This window comes from Scyliorhinus torazame, chromosome 3 (assembly GCF_047496885.1).
Source record: "Scyliorhinus torazame isolate Kashiwa2021f chromosome 3, sScyTor2.1, whole genome shotgun sequence".
NCBI classification, from domain to species: Eukaryota; Metazoa; Chordata; class Chondrichthyes; order Carcharhiniformes; family Scyliorhinidae; genus Scyliorhinus; species Scyliorhinus torazame.
Window position 1 is genome coordinate 56,585,963 of NC_092709.1, and position 20,196 is coordinate 56,606,158.

General features: G+C 50.7%; 1 long non-coding RNA gene across 2 annotated transcripts in view; it reads left to right on the top strand.

The window, feature by feature from the left end:
- The window catches only part of LOC140408459 (uncharacterized), a 204,997-nt gene that overhangs the window by 14,922 nt on the left and 169,879 nt on the right, over window positions 1-20,196 (top strand). The window contains exon 2 of one of the 2 annotated variants that reach the window (XR_011940111.1): window positions 17,313-17,377. The exons of the other annotated variant lie outside the window; for it this stretch is intronic. This is a non-coding gene — a long non-coding RNA (uncharacterized lncRNA). The remainder of the gene's footprint in view (window positions 1-17,312; window positions 17,378-20,196) is intronic. 2 annotated transcript variants of the gene reach the window in all.

Here is a 20,196-nt window from a genome sequence, read left to right on the forward strand (position 1 = left end):
AGTAACCGTTGGACCTCTGACCTGATACAAATCCGGTCCTGGGAACTGTGCCGCCAACTCCTGGTGGCGACGGGTTTGCAATCCGGGGTGAGGTTCGCAAACAGTGATGGGCGGATCGACCTTGAGGGTCGCGAGGCTGCAGATAGTGAGGGGGGTATAGGGACGCCAAATTTGAACGTTAGACTTTGGAGGTTACACTGAAAATCCAATCCTAGGAGTGTGGCCGCGCAGAGGTGGGGAAGGATGTAGAGTCGGTAGTTTTTAAACTCCTTTCCCTGGACTGTGAGGTTCGCTATACAAAACCCCTTGATCCCTACTGAATGAGATCCAGAGGCCAGAGAGATTTTTTGATTAACGGCGTGGACGGGGAGAGAATAGCGTCTTACCGTGTCGGGATGTATGAAGCTCCCCGTGCTCCCAGAGTCGATTAGGCAGGATGTTTCATGCCCGTTGATAAGCACCGTCGTCGTAGCAGTCGATAGTGTTCGGGGCCGAGACTGGTCAAGGGTCACCGAGGCTACTCATGGCAGCAGTTGAATGTTCTCTTCAGGCGGTGTGTGGTCAGCCGAGCTGGGGTCCTGGGAGTCCATCCAAGATGGCGGCGCCCATTGGTCACACATGGCTGAGGGTGCACAAAATGGCAGCGCCCATCCCTCCAACGTGGCGCCCGTGGGACAAGATGGCGGTGCCCGGAGGCCGCACATGGCCCTGGAGCAGGAAGATGGCGGTGCCCGCTGGCCGCACGGGGAGTCTCACTTGCCCGTCGATGCTGACCTCTGCCTCGCAACTGCCCTCTCTCCGGGCTCACCGCCCTGGTCCAGTGTCCAATGCTCCGCTGCAGGAAAGTGCCACAGATCCAGTGGACCCCCCCCACCCCCGGTCTTTTCTCTCTCCCGGCGGTTGTGCAACGCCTTCTCCAGGTGCGGGGCAGAGATAGAAAGCACAGTGTTAGGCAGTTGGACGCATGCAACACAGGGGTGGGTAGCTGGTGGCCTTTGTGGCCAGGACATCTGGCCATGGTGGCTGGTACGGGTGTTGGCATATGGTGCAGGGTGGAGTGCCAGCACACTGCTGGCAGGTGGGTCCGCTCAACTCCAGGTGGGGGGGTTATGGGTGTGCATAGGTTTGTGCCAGGGACACAGTGCCGACTACTCACCCTGGCTGCTCCGAGGAGGTTGTGCAGCTTCTTCCTGCACTGCTGGCAGGTCCTGGCAGTGGGGATCATGGCACTCATGGCATCTGCCACCTGTACCAGACCCAGTGTATATGGTGCGTGGCAGCATCCTTTCCACCCCAGGGTGCAGGGTGGCCTGTCTCTCCTTCACAGCGTCTCGCAAAGTCTCCAGCTCCGTGTCTGTAAACCGGGGTGCCGCTCTCCCGGCTGCCGTCTCGTTTGCTGGGATGAATGTGTGTTGGGAATGAAGTGCCAATACATGGCTGAAACTTGATAGCCTCTCAAGTTTCAATCTTGACCCTGGCAAATCAGACACCGTTTTTCACTGGAATCACCCGTGCACCACGTGGTGCCCGTGCGAGCCCATCAATAGTTGTTGAATTGCTCAGGGTGTGGCGCAATTTTGTTTTTGTATAATTCCACCAATTCTGTCCCGGCGTCAGTATTTAGTCTGCGAAATAGAGAATCCCGCCCGTGATGTTAACCATGCTGAATATATTATAATGCATTCAAGTTGATGCAAATCAAGTTTGCGCCTTGGTGTGAACCTGATCCCGGCATCAGGGAATGCCTGGGAAGATTGTGTTCCAAAATCTCTCCGGCCCAAATCCCGTTTTTGGCCTCTTGGGGGATTTTGTGACCATGATGGGATTTGCGCCCACGGCTAACGGACCCACTAAATCCCGCCCAGTATGTTTGATGGGTCGGAGAAGAAAGACTCACCAGAGATCTTGCACACAAATTCCAGGGGTAGAATGTTAGGCCTGATGCCATGAAATGTTTTTTTGTTCACAGAGACTCATTACTCTGTGAAGCAAACTGGAATGAAACAGCGGAGAAAGAGTTGCTGCTGTCCTTTGAAAGAGAGTTTACACATTCCTGAGAGAATAGGTCACTTCCAGTTACAAAGGGTAACTTTCTAGTTAACTGTGATTATGGGAAATTAAGGGGTACCACAATTTCCTGGAGCCTTGCTTGATTGACTTCGAAAGTCAATTTCCCAGAGATTTTACTGAATTGAATGTGTTTTTTTGCCCTTTCTCAGGAAGTTGTGTGGTTAAGGGGTCAGTGAATGATGTATCAGATTTTGCAGACTTGATAAGCCTGATGGTCTTTTTGTGCACTTCTGTTCATCTGTTTGTCCAATTGAATATTTTACATGTGTAAGTCTGGACCACATGCCTATTTGACCATGGCAGCCATTGCAACTTATTCTAATTATCCACTTGCACAGTACCCAACTTTGGAGAAATGGTCATTAGATAGCGATCAGGAGCAGGAATTTGAGTTAGCGGTTTTCCTCTCCTTAGTCTAGAGGGGATGGAACCAACTGCTGTGCCTTCTTGCTGAAAGCATCTTAACAGCAGAACAGATATTTGAAGCTGGGATCTTCTTGGTTTTTAACAATATGCAACCAAGATAGCTAATTTATCATTAATAATATTTTACGTACTATATTTCCCTCTTAGCACCAAATTCAGTTGGTCAGCAATATGGAAGGAAGTAAGCATTGGGAGATTATTTATATGTGTTGAATTATATATTTTTGGACAATATTTACAAATTATCATGTGATTCTGGCATGACAGGTGAACGGATTAGGAACAAAACTATGAACAAAATAAACACGGCAGCTTACAAAAGATGTCCGTCAGTGTAGAAGGCAACAAGTGTTTCCTGCTAAAAGACAGCTATCCATGCAGATTAGCATGGAGGGCAGCTGAAGATCATTTAGAAACATCCTCCGCCACGATTGAAAATTCAGAGTGCACGTCCTCATATAGCTCCTAACAGTGACACTGTCGCTGAAGAAAAGGAAGATCAATTTATATTCAGACACATCAGTCAGACTCAAGGTCAGAATTATTTCTGCACGGCATACAGGCAGTTTTAGGTTAGACTCACAGACAGAAAAAGTAGAGCACTATCTTTGTCTTAGTCAAAATGCTTCCATTTTAAGAATCAGTTGCTCACATTCACCTGCATAGCAACAGCAATGGTAGCTCAAGGTCAATTATTTTATGGGAAGTTCTTTAGGAATACCGAGTGATGTGTTTAGTCACTCTAAAAATATTACTTTTTTCTTTCCGCCTCTTTGTCCATTCCATTAATTCTCTTTGAGAAATACTTCTTTTATATAAAGTTAGAGTACCCAATTATTTTTTTCCAATTAAGTGGCAATTTAGCGTGGCCAACCCACCTACCCTGCACATCTTTTTGGGTCATGTGGGTGAGACCATGCAGACACGAGGAGAATGTGGACAGTGATCCGTGGCTGGAATCAAACTCGGGTCCTCGGCACCGTGAGGCAGCAGTGCTTATCACTGCGCCACCATGCTGCCCCTTCTTTGAGGAATACGTAAATCACACGATAACACATTGTCCAGCTTCTGATATAGGAAAATGTGTTTTGCCAGAAGCTATCTTTGACAACATTTTTACTGGTTTTACTGAGCTACGCATTCATTTTGAAATGCCTCAGGCATGCTCCTGGTCACCTCAACTCACTGCCAAAATCCTCATCCATGCCTTTATCTTCTCCAAACTTGGCTATTTCAGTGCTTTTTTGGTCTGCCTCCACCCTCCATAAACATCAGCTTCGCCAAATTCTGAATCCTCTCTCCCACCAAGTTCTTTTAAAAAAATAAATGCCGTTATGTACACAGGATATGATATAAGTAGGCATCCGTTTGTGCCGGCGAAGCACTTCCGGAGGGCAATCCTCGAGTGGGTCTAGTGCCGGTGTTGCCCCTCGCTTCACCTGGCCGGATTTTGCCACCGTTGTCTTCTCTTACACTCTGCCGCTTCAGCCGGCCCCCCCGTCCTCCACCTGTATTATCCTTTTTCTCTATTCCTGTGGATGTCAAGTTGGTTAATGTTTCCCTGCCTCCCCCCCCAACCCCCTCCCCTTCCCCCCCCCTTACCTCCCTGGCTCTCCTCTATTGTTCCCTGTCTTCCCCCCCTCCCCCCCACCCCCCCCCCCCACCCCTGTGCTTCGCCTTTCCTTCCTCTTAGACTGAGTTTCCACTGTGGTATTATAGGTATTACGGTACCTGATAGGCTGGAGCACCATTAGTGGAAACTGTATGCTTTCTATCGGTTGGGATGTATGGTAGCTCCACCCTGCAAGGCGGGGTATAAGAACCCGTGCCGCCCCAGCAGCCTTCATTCTGTACCTGAGCTGCTGGGGGAAACATCTAGCTTATTAAAGCCTTCAGTTGGACTACAACCTCGCTTTAGTGGTCATTGATCGTGCATCCTCCACCCCCCCCCTTTCCCGGTCTATCTCCCCCTATCATGCTTTGGCTGCTTTCCCCTGGTTCCTGGCTACCTGGCTACTCTTCTGCTTGTTTGTTGGCCACAAACAGGTCCTGGAACAATGGGGTGAACGGCTCCCACATTCTGTGGAAGCCGTCGTCTGACCCTCGGGTGGCGAATTTGATTTTCTCCATTTGGAGAGATTCCGAGAGGTCGACAGCCAGTCTGCAGCTTTGGGTGGTGCTGCTGACCGCCAGCCGAACAGGATTCTACTGCGGGCGATCAGGGAGGCAAAGGCAAGGGCGTCTGCCCTCTTCCTCCGGAATAGATCTGGCTGGTCTGATACCCCGAAGACCGCCACTTTCGGGCATGGCTCCACCCTCACCCCCACCACTTTGGACATTGCCTCGAAGAAGGCTGTCCAGTACCCCGCAAATCTGGGGCAAGACCAGAACATGTGGGCTTGGTTGGCCGGGCCTCCTTGGCACCGCTCACATCTGTCCTCCACCTCCGGGAAGAACCTACTCATACGGGTTCTTGTTAAGTGGGCTCTATGTACCACTTTTAGTTGCGCAGGCTGAGCCTTGCGCAGGTGGAGGTGGAGTTGACCCTATGCAGTGCTTCGCTCCAGAGTCCCCACCCTATTTCGATCCCCAGGTCCTCCTCCCATTTCCTTCTTGTGGCGTCCAGTACGGTGTCGGCCCCTTCTACCAGTCGGTCGTACATGTCGCTACAATTTCCTTTCTCTAATATGCATGCGGCCAGTAACTCTTCCAGTAATGTCTGTCATGGCGGTTGTGGGTAAGTCCTTGTCTCCTTTCGTAGGAAGTTTCTGAGCTGCAGGTACCTCAGCTCGTTCCCCCTCGCCAGCTGGCATTTCTCTGTCAGTTCGTCCAGTGTCGCGACCCTGCCGTCCGTGTATAGGTCCCTGACTGTCAGAGTCTCTCCATCCTGCCCCCACCTTTTGAAGGTGGCGTCAGTCAGTGCTGGTGTGAACCTATGGTTGTTGCAGATGGGAGCTTTGTCCGACATTTTGGTCAGGCCAAATTGCTGCCGTAGCTGGTTCGAGGACTGGAGGGTGGCTATCACCACCGGGCTGCTGGAGTGTTTTTTGGGTGGGGATGGGAGTGCTGCCACGGCGAGGGCCCAGAGGGAGGTCCCCTTACAGGAGGCCTCTTCCCGCGCACCCACTCGGCTTCTGGCTCCTTGATCCATCCCCTTATTCGCTCGGCCGTCGCCGCCCAGTGGTAGAATTGTAGGTTTGGGAGGGCTAGCCCTGTCTTGATTTTGTTTTTTGTAAGACCTTCTTTCCCCCCCCCGCCATACGAACGCCATGATTAGTTTGTCTAATGCTTTGAAAAAGGCCTTGGGTATGTAGATCGGGATGGATCTGAATAGGAAGAGGTACCTGGGCAGCACGTTCATTTTGATCATCTGGGCTCTCCCCGCAAGGGAGAGTGGGAGTGTCCCACCAAGTTCTATACATTCACCATGCTTATGCCCATTCACCCCCATTTCCACAAGGCTCCAATTTAATAATGATCATTCTTTTGTTCAGTTCCTTAAAAAAAATGAGTCAACCCTTCCTACCACTGTATCCTTCTCTGACCTGGCAACCCTCCAAAACTCTGCGTTCTCCCAGCTCTGGGCTCCTGTCTATTTCACATTGCCTTCTTCCATTATGCCTTCAGCCATCTAGGCCTCATGCTCTGAATTCTCTCCTTAAAGCTTGCCATCTCTGCAGCTGGTACGGTTCCTCTATTACCTTCTTAAAATCTACCTCCTTTTTTCTAAATTTAGAATACCTAATTTATTTTATCCAATTAAGGGGCAATTTAGCGTGGCTAATCCACCTACCCTGCACATCTTTCGGTTGTCGGGGTGAAACCCATGCAGATACGGGGAGAATGTGCAAACTCCACACGGACAGTGACGCAGAGCCGGGAGCGAACCTGGGTCCTCGGCGCCGTGAGGCTGCAGTGCTAACCACTGCGTTACCGTGCTGCCCTTAAAATCTACCTCTTTAACTAAATTTTTGGTCACCCCTTGTAAAAGATACCTCCTTCTTTAGTTTGGAGTCCACTATTGTCTAATTCCACTTCTGTAAAGTGCCTTGAGATTTTTTTTAACATTAAAGTCTTAACTTAAGTTCATGTTGCTACACAAATTATTTTAGCTGATTTGAGTAAATTATCATAGAGTCATAGAGTCATAATTGTTTCCAGCATGGAAACAGGCCCTTCGCCCCAGCTTGTCCATGCCGCCCAATTTCTATCACTAAGCTAGTCCCTCTTGCCCGCATTTGGCCCAAATCCCTCTATACCCACCCTGCCCATGTAACTGTCTAACTGCTTTATACTATTATCTTCCTTGTTGTTTTATACTTTAAAAACCCATTCACAATTACAAATACCCACTTAATCAAAAGGCATATGTCTGTGAATACTCCAAGGCATTCCTTTGAAATGAGGTTGGGTAAAGGTTTTAGTTCTTTCATTTATACCCCTTTTCAGGACCAAAACTTCACTCAAGGTGACAGAATTTGAAACTTAAGTTAGGATTGTTTTACTTCAATACTGAGTTAACGCGCGCACACACAAGACTAAGCTTGCAAGGATAAACATTAGACAAGGGTCAGGGCGACATGTAATTGATCATTTTAGGTCGAAATGGCTTTTGTAGGCATTTGCAGATGTATTATAATTATGAGCGTCTTTTGAGTGATTTCGGAGAATGTTTACATGTCTGAAGAGTATAAAAATGAAATTGGCAGAACTTAACCAAACAGCACTGTCCCAAATATTGCAGAGCAATTGCAAATGATTTAAATTTGTAACTTGATGCAACAACAGTTACGCTAAAGCAGTGTGGTAGCTATCATAATGGTATTAACAGTATAAAAAGGTCATTCATCACTGCACAACTTTCCTTCCATTATTTTGTTTTACGCAGTCCATTTATCACATTTCAAAACCAGCGCACTGACACTGTATTGCAGTGAGCTGCATACACACTGCATATGAGCAGAGTAATGGCAGTGTGAAGACAGGGCTGCAGCAAAGCACTCATTTACTGTGCACAAGCGGCTTTTGATGTATCTAAAAGCTTGTGTGAGAAATGGCTTCATCAACTGAAAGGAATGGCATGCTGGATTTGGAAGTCCTGTGGAAGTCAGCAGAAGAATGCCTTTTTTAAAGTGAAAGGGCATGGGAAAATACAAAGACATAAAAACCAAAGTAGGAAAACGCCTCACCTAGTCTATCAGAACCAGACACCTCTGTGATGATATGCATAAGCAACCATGTATATAATTATGCAAACAACATCCGACCAGCAGGTGGCAGGGCAAATGTACCATGTGACTCTGTACCTCGAGGAGTTGGGAGTTAGTCGTGTTAGCGAATAGTCATACTTGCAGTAGTTCTAGAATAATTTATCAGTATTAGTAGTTTGTAATATATTTCTTATAGTTATCTTTACCACGGATTTATTTTATCATAAAATACTTTAACTAATCAAGAACTAGACATTCTACTGTGCATCATTCGTACCGGGCAAGCACCAAAACATAAAAACCCCCTGTCCATGACCAAACCTAAGGGCGCGATTCTCCAGGCTCGTTGCGCTCTCGCTCGAGCAAAATGAAGCCGGTGAATAGCTGGAGAGGCCGAAAATGAGAACTGCACCAGACAACGTGCTGGAGGCTGGTGTTGAGGAACATATACCCGTCTCGGAGGAGGAGGAGGACAAGGATGATCAGGTGGCGCCGGACCAGCAGGGGCTGGAGGACAATCTCAGGGAGGAACCCGAGGACCAACCGGAGGTTGCAGGCCAGGCGGCAGCGGTGAGGGTCCGGCAGGCCCGGAGGGACAGGTAGACCTTCCTACATGCTAGCTTCACACAGGCCGTGATGTGGTCCATCATCACTACCTTACCCACCTCGCACCCCCATTTCCCACCCTCCCAGTGTCTGCGTCACATCACTCGAAGCTGCTGGGACTGAGTCGGCATCGTCAGCGGGTCACTGTCGAGGACAGGCAGGTGATGATAATCCACAGAGAACTGAGAGCCAGTGCTTCTCAATCTATGCCGTAGCCTAACCCCTGCCTGTCAGCTGAGTGCTCGCTCACACCCATCACCTGCACGTGATGTGTCCAGGGAGAGGGAGGTGCCTGTAGAAATGGGCCAAGGGTTCAGTGGTCGGCTGGCACTGCAGAGGAAAGCGACTGAGGTCAAGGGTTTTTAATGTGTCACAGGTGTCCAACAATTCTCCGCTCTCCTGAAGGTGCAGCCCCACTCTCCCCACCACCCCTTCACCTCACCCCCTACTTACCCCTCCCCACCGTCTCCCAGTGCCCTCAGTGATCCTCAATGGTAGACCCTTCCTAGTTCTACCATTACATCTACGTGTGTCCCCAGTTTGCAAATCTGAGATGGAGGTAGCCAGCTGCTTACCACGTCACGTGCCTCCGATGCCTCTGGCGAGCGTCCTCTGAGAAGTCTGGGCTGGAGGGCCCTCGCCCTTGTCGCTGGCACATGCACAGGTGTGCCGCCCTGTCCCGAGTGCTCGAGACGCGGCCTCATCACAGGGGTGGAATTCGGGGCAGCTGGTGGCCACCATTCCCACTCCGGGGATGGGTCCAGGTTGGCACCCAGCGCCCTTCCCTCCCACTCGGTGCCCATAGTGCTCTAGGGTTCACCTCGGGATGGAGGGGCAGCTGGTTCCAGTCCAGGCTGCCCCAGCGTTTTCTGGCTCTGTCAGCCCTGGCAGCTCCCCAATGTCTGCACTAAGGTGTCAAGGCCCTCGGCGATGCTCCCCAGTGATTGGGCCATGCTCCGCAGCGCCTCACCCATTCCCATCCGAGAGAGGGACATGTCCTGCAGAGCCTCATCAAGGCCAGTCTGATAGTGTGTCACATCCCCCAGCGAGTCGGAAATTCTGCCGCGACCCTCAGCCATGGCCATCACTGTCTGCACTATGCCTTGGACATTTCCACTCATGCTGCCGACCTCGTGTACCAGGCTGTCCACAGCAATAGCTACCTTAGCAGTGTTGGCCTTGGTGCCATGCATTGCCGGTGATATCTCCTGTGCCCGCTGCCTCGAGAACTCCTCCAAGCAGTTATGGACCTGCTGGAGTGTTGCTGACATCTCCCTCTGAATGTCCCGGCCCCACCTTAACGTCTCCATCAGCTCCGGGTACCTCTGTACCACAGGCTCAGCATCAAGCTGGGGCCCAGCTGGGTCCTGGGATCCAGCAGACCTCCGACTGCTGTGTTGCCTGGGGGTTCCTGCCTCCACCTGATGTACAACAGCAGCAGTGTGGTGCTCACCAGATTGTCCCCTGGAAGCCTGTCCACTAAGATTTCCCACTGAGATTTGTGTATCTGCGCTGTTGGAGGACGGGGATGTCAGCTGTGACACATCAATCGTGGCATCCTCGGAGCTCACCTCCGAGGTGTTTTCTCCTGAGACTGGAGAGGGTGCCACATGGGATGGGCCGTCGCCGTCGGCCCATTGAGGGGGGGGGGGGGGGGGGGCGGGTGGGTGGGTGGCATTGGTGTCAACTCACTTGTGTTGCCCGGTGACCTTCTAACGATGCTGGAGGCCAGTCCTCCTTGTCACACACCCTGAGCTCACGGCCGCTGCCACCTCATCCCAGACGGTGTTGGCCGCCCTATGGCTCACCCTCTGAGACCATTGGTCTCCTCGCCTCCCCCACATCATGGAGCCTCAGGGCTGCATCCCCGGATCTTGGGGCCTGAGTGGGGCTGGCTGTGCAGGTGCTATTTAAGAGCTGCTTGAACTTGATAGCGGGGGCTGGCGAGTGGGGTCCCGGATAACCGCCTTCATTTGCAGCGAGCAGCCCATTGGGCCTAATTAAGTGGTCCAATTAACGTTGAATAGCGTTGGCACGGTGGCACAGTGGTTAGCTCTGCTTTCTCATGGCGCCGAGGAACCGGGTTCGATCCCGGCACCGGGTCACTCTCTGTCTGAAGTCTGCACATTCTCCCCGTGTCTGCGTGGGTTTCACCCCGACAACCTAAAAAGATGTGCAGGATAGGTGGATTGGCCACGCTAAATTGCCCTTTAATTGGAAAAAAAAAATTGGGTACTTTAAATTTTAAGAAAGACGCTGAATTGCGTTGCCGGCCTCGCTGGGCTCAGCGCCGGGAAGCTCGCAGCATTTCCTGCTCGCTACCACACTTAAAAATCTTCCCGGAGAATCGCATCCTAAGACTTTTTCAGTCTCTATGGCTCAATACCCAAAGCCAGTTGAGTTGTATCTTTTATTAACATTTGTGCATCTGTCAGAAGATGTGGTTTGGCTCTCGATTTGAAAGGGCTAATGAAACTGCCCGGCAGTTGAAGGGAAACAGGACCATAAAAGTTGGAGAAATAAAACAGCATGAATGGATCGACAACAACTTGAACTTATATAGCATCTTTCGCACAGTAAAACATCCCAAGATGCATCATAGGCTCTGAATGCCTTTTGGTTCTGTCTGAAAATTTGAAATAATGTTGCACAGAGGAATAGAAAGAGGTTTAGTTACTCTCACAAAGTCAAATTTGGGCGATGTGTTCAGTTAGAAAGTGTGCTTATGCAATTTTGGGCACATTTTTTGGCACTCAACCGACTATAAACATTTCAGTTGGTTGTTGACGTGTTTCAGTAGAACTGATCACGTTCCTGGGTAGTACAGGATACCTTGCCTTTGATTTCAATGTTAATTAGGAATAATTTCAGTCTGAAATGACAATGAAGGCGAGATTGAGGAACGAAAGCTCATCGGTGATCTTCGAGTGCTTGGCATTGACACTGGTGTGGAATGTGTCGTGTTAGGTACACTGGTATAACACTGGCGGTAACTGGATGCAGCTTAGATCAAAAAGATACTCCAGACCTTGAAGTTAGTTCAATCAGGTTTATTGAACTAATAGCACAGTTAGCACAGTTCTCTGTGAGTTCGACTCTCTGCTAACTTAAGTGTGGTTACTTTGTCTGACTGAACCAGACTAGCTCTTAGCCACGTGGTGGGGGTGTGAGATCGTAACAACAACCTTGACTGACTCTCTAGATGTTCATCAGTGGAAAGAGGCGGAGTGTGAGTGCGCCGTGTCTTTTATAGTTAGATCCCACCCCTGAGTGTCCTGCCTGCTTATTGGTCATGTCCTGTTCTCTGTGTCTATTAGCTGCTTGTCTGTATATCATTATGTGTGTGTCCGCATATCATGAAGAATGCACACCTCGTAGTGGACTGCGGGAGGAAACCGGAGCACCTGGAGGAAACCCACGCAGACATGGGGAGAGCGTGCAGACTCCACACAGTCACCCAAGACCAGAATCAAACCTGGCGCCATGAGGCAGCAGTGCTGACCACTGTGCCACCCTTTGTGACCTCAGGTGTCAATTGGTGCAATAATGGTTTTAAAATCATTTCCTCACTCCCACCTTGAACGATTGATCACCTCAGCGTCTATGCCTTTTTAAGCTTTGTGAGTTACTCACAGTACAGCAGCAGTGGTCCAAACCCAGGAAGTTTCCCCACTGGTTTTCATTCTGACCTATTCAATGTGCCTCGTAACAACTTGCAGGAGAGCTACAAAAGCACAGGGAAACTTGGAGAAGTTGTTTAAAGCTTCCACCTGAATTTCCTTGCAAAATAAACTTTTCTACGGCATTCCTGCACAGTTAGTGTGCCAACAACCGCCGAGAAAATCACCCCTTAAGACTCAATGTCGTGCCCTAATGAATTTCAGCAGAAGGCAGTGTTTAACAGGAAACTACCCTGGCGATGTTTTATTGAGTGGAAGCTAAAGGTGGATGGATGCCAGAATGATTTATAGTTCTATGAATGGTTTAGGAGAAAGTATAAATGAGGTTTCTCCAGGAAAAACTGCCAGACTGCTTTGAATCAGTTAGATGCTCCTAATCTTCTCACTTCTCCTCAGGCCATTTCTTCTCCAGAAATTGGATATCCTTAGTTATTGCTATATTACGCAGCACACGTATGGTGCATGAACCCTTCTTTATTTACAACAGAATCGTCCAACCTTTTCATGTGAGGAACCACATTTCAATTGTCTTCACACTCAAGGGGCCAATGAGCAAATTTCAAAAAGTTAAGGGTTGACACTGCATTAAACGTGACTTTCAAAAGAATATCAATATCAAAGCAATACATTTTTAATTTTTAAAAAGTGTAATTATTAAAAATGACTATTAAAAGTGCCAAGCAGCAGAGTTAATGAAAACAAACCTGAATTGTCTTTTTCATTAAGGAACAGAGCTGGAGAGACAGACAAGGCCCCAAGGCCTGGTCAACAGGGAAGAGGTGGGGACTGGGTTGAGCGAAGTAGTTGGGTTTCACTAATGACCTGGTGTTTGCTGCTGTTGGCCCACACACCAAGCTGGCCTCAGCGGAATTCATAGAAAATCAGCCTGGGATTTCCTCCTCTCCCGGTCCAGTGAGTGGGTATGTGTGTGTTTGTGTATGGTGTGTGTATTCCCCTTCCCCCGCAGTCTCAGGATTCACTCACTCATTCACTCACTCACTCACACACACAGACTCACTATGTGAGAGTGAGAACCCTGTGTATCACTCACTGAGACTGACACAGACTCACTCACCCTCACAAACTCACAAACACGCACAGATGCACTCACATTCATGCCCTCACACAGAGAGAGACAGACTCACTCCCCACCCAGGTCCTGGAGGTTTAGACAATTTGGGCGCAATTCTCCGATGAGAATTCTAAATTTGGTAGTGAGTGGGATCTGCCGCGAGCTCCCCACGCTCAGCCCGGCGAGGCTGGCAACGCAATTTAGCGTTAATTGGTCCACTTAATGAGGCATCATGGGCTTCATGCCGCAAATGAAGGCTCACCAGCTGATCCGCGGCACCGCACTCAGCAGCAGCCCCCCCCCCCCCCCCACCCCGCTAACAAGGTCGAGCAGTAGTTCAACAGCACATGCACAACCAACCCAACTCAGCTCGCAACCATGGCGCCAAGACCACCGGCTCCACGATTTGGAGTCGCGGACCTCGGTGGACGCCAGGAGGGATGTCCTGTTCTCCTGAGGGTCTGGGAGGGTGAGTCACAGGGCAGCCAGAGCCGCCTGGGGTGAAGTGGCAGCGGCCGTCAGCTTAGGAAGCGTGAGGAGGAGGACCGGCCTTCAGTGCTGCAAGAAGGTCAACGACCAACAACGGACAGCATGGGTGAGTTGGGCTCCGCCCCACCAAACCTTTCGCCCCCCAACGTGACCAGCCCCCCCCATCCCTCTATCTGCCCCCCAACCCACCCTTCACCCCTCTCCGCTCACCTCAACCCTCCTTCACCCGTCTCCTTTCACACCCACCTCCCCAATGTGAACCGCAGGTGTGGCTAAAGATGCCCTCACTGTGTCTCCGCAGAGACAAACTCTCCCACAAATGCCGGGAGAGGGCTCAGGCCGGCGGAGGGGTGCCGGACATATGAATTCTCATGACCTTTGAGGAACGGGCCCCTGAGGTTACGGGGGAGGCCGAGGACAGAGCAGTTACCGATGCGGAGGTCGGCACCAGGCCGCAGATGTGAGGATCCACCGGGCCCCCCCTCCAGATGGACTGTCAGACGTGACAGGTTAATGCCATACAGACTGACCCATCCCTCCCACGCTGACCATGAGTTCACTGCCCCGCACGTCCTGCAGTCGACGGCGCCGGACCCATCTGGGATGGTCCGTACCCTGCCTCCCGTGAGACCACCTTGGAGGAGAGCTCCAAGGATGCCACAGTCGATGCGTCACAGTTGCCCCACCATGCACCAGCGCAGAGATCAATACCTCGATGGGCAACGTTAGTGGACAGGCTTCTGGGGCACAATCTGGTGAGCACCACACAGTCGCTGATGCACATCAGGTGGAGGCAGTAACGCCCAGGCAACACAGCAGTCAGAGTTCTGCTGGATCCCAGGATCCCTGTCAGATACTGAGCCTCTGGAACAGGTTTACCCGGAGCTGATGGAGATGTTAGGGAGCGGTCGGGACATACAGACGTAGATGTCAGCGACACTCCGGCAGGTCCATAACTGATTGGAGGAGTCCCAGAGGCTATGGGCGCAGGAGATGTTGCCGGCAAAGCGTGGCATCGAGGCCAACACTGCTCGGGTGGCAACCGTAGTGGAGAGCCTGGTGCATGACATCGGCAGCATGAGTGAAGGTGTCCAAGGCATTGTGCTGTTGGTGACGGCCATGGCTGAGGGCCTCAGTAGACTGTCCGACTCAATGGGGGATGTGACCCAGTACCAGGCACCTTGATGAGGTTCTGCGGGAAATGTCTCGCTCTCAGATGAAATGGCCGAGGTACTGCGGAGCTTGTCCCAGTCGCAGGTGGGCATTGCCAAGTCACTACAGAGCATGGCCCAATCACTGGGAGCATCGCCGAGGGCATCAACACCATGGTGCAGACATTCAGGAGCCACCAAGGCTGGCAGGGCAAGATGATGCAAGGACAGCCAGGGCTCAAACCAGCTGCCCATCTGTCCCAAGGTAACCTCCAGGCCCTACGGGCACTGACCAGGAGAAAGGGGCACTGGATGGCAACCCAGACCCATCCTGTGGACTGGTGATGGTGGCCATCAGCTCCTCCTGGTTCCACCCCTCTGATGAGGCCGCATCTCGCAGCCAGCACCCGGAACAGGGCGGCACAAATGTGCATGTGCCGCTGACAAGTGCGCCAGGGCCTTCCTACCCCAGAACCCCCATGGGCATCGAACGCCACAGGACATGGTAAGCTGCTGGCTGCCTCCAACGCTGATGTGCATCCTGGGGATATTTTTAGACATAGCGATAGAAAGCCAAAGCACATGGAGGATCACTGAAGGCACTTGGGGGGGGGGGGGGGGGGGTGGTGGGGGGGGGGGGGGGTGCGTTGGGTGGGGGAGGTTACATTGTGGGGAGTATGGTGGGGTGCGAGAGGGAAGGTGAGGTCAGTGGGGTGGCACCATCAGGATAGTGGGACAGTGTTGTACACTTGTACAAGGAACATTAAAATACCCTCACCACAACCAGTATGACTCCTCTGGTTCTTTGGCCTGTGATGCATGACGGGCACCAATCCCATGCCGATCCTCCCTGGACATGCCTCCCCATACACCGTGCCCCCCCCCCAACCAACTCACCCTGCCCATGCACACCCGGCCACGGACATGTACCCGGGTGATCGAGGGTTGGCCACTGCGAATGTGGTGCTGCCTCTCACAGTGTTCAAGCACAGTATCCATTCATCAGGGTGTGATTAGGCAATGACTCCCACATGCTACATGGTCTGCCAGCCACGGGAATCCACTTGGGATGTTTAAAGTGCACACTTAACGACGACTGCCAATTCCCTACCAGCACTATCACAGCATACATAGAATATTTACAGTGCAGAAGGAGGCCATTCGGCCCATTGAGTCTGCACCAACCCTTGGAAAATGCACCCGACTTAAGCCCATGCCTCCACCCTATCCCTGTAACCCAGTTAACACTACCTAACCTTCTGGACACTAAGGGGAAATTTAGCATGGCCAATTCACCTAACCTGCATATCTTTAGACTGTGGGTGGAAACCGGAGCACCCGGAGGAAACCCACACAGACATGGGGAGAAAGTGCAAATTCCTCACACACCTGAGGCCGGAATTGAACCTGGATCTCTGGAGCTGTGAGGCAGCAGTGCTAACCACTGTGCCACTGTGCCGCCCTTGCCTTCAACCGCAAGGCTAGAGGCCTTCAATCATTTAAAAAAAAAATTTAGAGTACCCAATTCATTTTTTCCAATTAAGGGGCAATTTAGTGTGACCAATCCACCTACCCTGCACATCTTTGGGTTGTGGGGGCGAAACCCACGCAAACACGGGGAGAATGTGCAAACTCCACACGGACAGTGACCCAGGCCGGGATCGAACCTGGGACCTCGGCGCCGTGAGGTAGCAGGGCTAACCCACTGCACCACCGTGCTGCTCTGAGGCCTTCAATCATAAGGCCAGAGGCCTCTGCGGTCACTGGGAGATATGGGTAGTTGATGGGGCGGAAAGCAAGGGCGGCGGTTGCCCGGTCCAGGGGTATGCATCTGAAAGATACAGTGAAATGAAACGAAATGAAAATCGTTTATTGTCACAAGTATGCTTCAAATGAAGTTACTGTGAAAAGCCCCTAGTCGCCATATTCCGGCACCTGTTCGACCTACATACCTCAGTCACCCCCCCCCCCCCCCCAGCTCTAACTCCCCCATCCCCCCATGGCGGCCCAACCCAACCAGGGGTGCACCCCCCTGACCTCCTCCTTCACCCGAGCACAGAGGCAGCATGCCCAGTGCCTCCGTGCTCTTTGCCTGTCAATAATTATGCCAGATGGCTATTCACCTCCTCCGGTGCCCGCCACAGCCCATCTGCCATGTTCACATTTTTCAATAGGAATACTAATCGGCGCCAGTGTGACCACTTGCTGGGGAGGCCTTGAATGATAGGGGGCATTTGGATATGGGGTGGCTCCCGTTAAATGTTCGGAAATAAGGCTTAAGTGGCGATAATTGATCCAGTAGAGGGCAGAAGAGCAGAGCTGCTGATTGGCTGTTGCAAGGGAAATTTGCATACCTCCGTTGTGGTCACCCTTACTTGAAGGTGGTTTGTGGAGGAGCTGTTGTCAAGTGACACTTAAACCCAAAACACTTCTTCAGTGTTTCCCTCCCTACCCCCTCCTCTAACAGAAAATAACCCAACCGCTGTAAAGATCAAGAGGAAGGCTCGAGGTCAGGTAGAAGTAGAAAGAAGTTGAATCGTGATGCCACAGCCTGCAGGCAAGGGATTGGCTGGTGACTGGTAGTAGTTTTTCTTTTATTTTCCCTCAGGTGTTATTGTGCAGGGCGCAGAGGTTGCTGAGTGAGTGCTTGCTGAGCAGGGGAGTGAATAACAGGTAAGCTCTTTCTTTCTTTTTCTTTTTTTATCGAGAGTGGATGGCAGGGAAGGTAGTGCAATGTTCCTCCTGCAGAATTTTTGAGGTGAGGGACGCCGACAGTGTCCCTGCTGATTTCATCTGTGGGAAGTGCACCCATCTCCAGCTCCTCAGAAACCACGTTAGGGAACTGGAGCTGGAGCTGGATGAACTTCGGATCATTCGGCAGGCAGAGGTGGTCATAGATAGAAGCTTCAGGGAAGTAGTTACTCCGAAGAATAAAGATAGATGGGTGACGGTGAGAGGGGCTGGGAGGAAGCAGTCAGTACAGGGATTCCCTGTGGTCGTTCCCCTTAGTAACAAGTATACCGCTTTGGATACTGTTGGGGGGAGGGTACTTACCAGGGGTAAGCCATGGGGTGCGGGTCTCTGGCACAGAATCTGTCCCTGTTGCTCAGAAGGGAAGGGGGAAGAGGAGTTGAGCATTAGTTATTGGAGACTCCATAGTTAGGGGGATAGATAGGAGATTCTGTGGGAACGGGAGAGACTCGCGGTTGGTGTGTTGCCTCCCAGGTGCCAGAGTGTGTGATGTCTCAGATCGTGTTTTCGGGATCGTTAAGGGGGAGGGGGAGCAGTCCCAAGTCGTGGTCCACATAGGTACCAACGACATAGGTAAGAAAAGGGATAGGGATGTAAGGCAGGAATTCAGGGAGCTAGGGTGGAAACTTAGATCTAGGACAAACGGAGTTATTATCTCTGGGTTGTTACCCGTGCCACGTGATAGCGAGACGAGGAATAGGAAAAGAGAGGAGTTGAACGCGTGGCTACAGGGATGGTGCAGGAGGGAGGGTTTCAGATTTCTGGATAATTAGGGCTCATTCTGGGGTCGGTGGGACCTCTACAAATGGGATGGTCTACACCTGGATCAGAGGGGTACCAATATTCTGGGGGGAAAATTAGCTAATGCTCTTCGGGAAGGTTTAAAGTAGTTCAGCAGGGGCTTGGGAACCTGAATTGTAGCTCCAGTTGAGAGTAGTGAGGTCATAAGTAGGGTTTTAAAGTTGCAGGAGTTTACCGGCAGGCAGGAAGATGGTTTAAAGTATGTCTTCTTCAATGCCAGGAGCATCCGGAATAAGGTGGGTGAACTTGCGGCATGGGTTGGTAGCTGGGACTTCGATGTTGTGGTCATTTCGGAGACATGGATAGAGCAGGGCCAGGAATGGTTGTTGCAGGTGCCGGGGTTTAGATATTTCAGTAAGCTCAGGGAAGGTGGTAAAAGAGGGGGAGGGGTGGCATTGTTAGTCAAGGACAGTATTATGGTGGCAGAAAGGACGTTTGATGAGGACTCGTCGATTGAGGTAGTATGGGCTGAAGTTAGAAACAGGAAAGGAGAGGTCACCCTGTTAGGGGTTTTCTATAGGCCTCCGAAAAGTTCCAGAGATGTAGAGGAAAGGATTGCAAAGATGATTCTGGATAGGAGCGAAAGCAACAGGGTAGTTGTTATGGGGGACTTTAACTTTCCAAATATTGACTGGAAACGCTATAGTTCGAGTACTTTAGATGGGTCCGTTTTTGTCCAATGTGTGCAGGAGGGTTTCCTGACACAGTATGTAGATAGGCCAATGAGAGGCGAGGCTGTATTGGATTTGGTACTGGGTAATGAACTAGGACAGGTGTTAGATTTGGAGGTAGGTGAGCACTTTGGTGATAGTGACCACAATTCGATTACGTTTACTTTAGTGATGGGTAGGGATAGGTATATACCGCAGGGCAAGAGTTATATCTGGGGGAAAGATGATGCGATGAGGCAAGACTTAGGATGCATCAGATGGATAGGAAAACTGCAGGGGATGGGCACAATGGAAATGTGGAGTTTGTTCAATGAACAGCTACTGCGTGTCCTTGATAAGTATGTACCTGTCAGGCAGGGAGGAAGTGATCGAGCAAGGGAACCGTGGTTTACTAAGGCAGTCGAAACACTTGTCAAGAGGAAGAAGGAGGCTTATGTAAAGATGAGACATGAAGGTTCAGTAAGGGCGCTCGAGAGTTACAAGTTAGCTAGGAAGGACCTAAAGAGAGAGCTAAGAAGAGCCAGGAGGGGATATTAGAAGTCTTTGGCAGGTAGGATCAAGGATAACCCTAAAGCTTTCTATAGATATGTCAGGAATAAAAGAATGACTAGGATAAGAGTAGGGTCAGTCAAGGACAGTAGTGGGAAGTTGTGCTTGGAGTGCTAAATGAATACTTTTCGTCAGTATTCACACAGGAAAAAGACAATGTTGTCGAGGAGAATACTGAGATTCAGGCTACTAGACTAGAAGGGCTTGAGGTTCATAAGGAGGAGGTGTTAACAATTCTGGAAAGTGTGAAAATAGATGAGTCCCCTGGGCCGGATGGGATTTATCCTAGGATTCTCTGGGAAGCTATGGAGGAGATTGCTGAGCCTTTGGCTTTGATCTTTAAGTCATCTTTGTCAACAGGAATAGTGCCAGAAGACTGGAGGACAGCAAATGTTGTCCCCTTGTTCAAGAAGGGGAGTAGAGACAACTCCGGTAACTATAGACCAGTGAGCTTTACTTCTGTTGTGGGCAAAATCTTGGAAAGGTTTATAAGAGATAGGGTGTATAATCATCTGGAAAGGAATAATTTGATTAGACATAGTCAACACGGTTTCGTGAAGGGTAGGTCGTGCCTCACAAACCTTATTGAGTTCTTTGAGAAGGTGACCAAACAGGTGGATGAGGGTAAAGCAGTTGATGTGGTGTATATGGATTTCAGTAAAGCGTTTGATAAGGTTCCCCACGGTAGGCTACTGCAGAAAATACGGAAGCATGGGATTC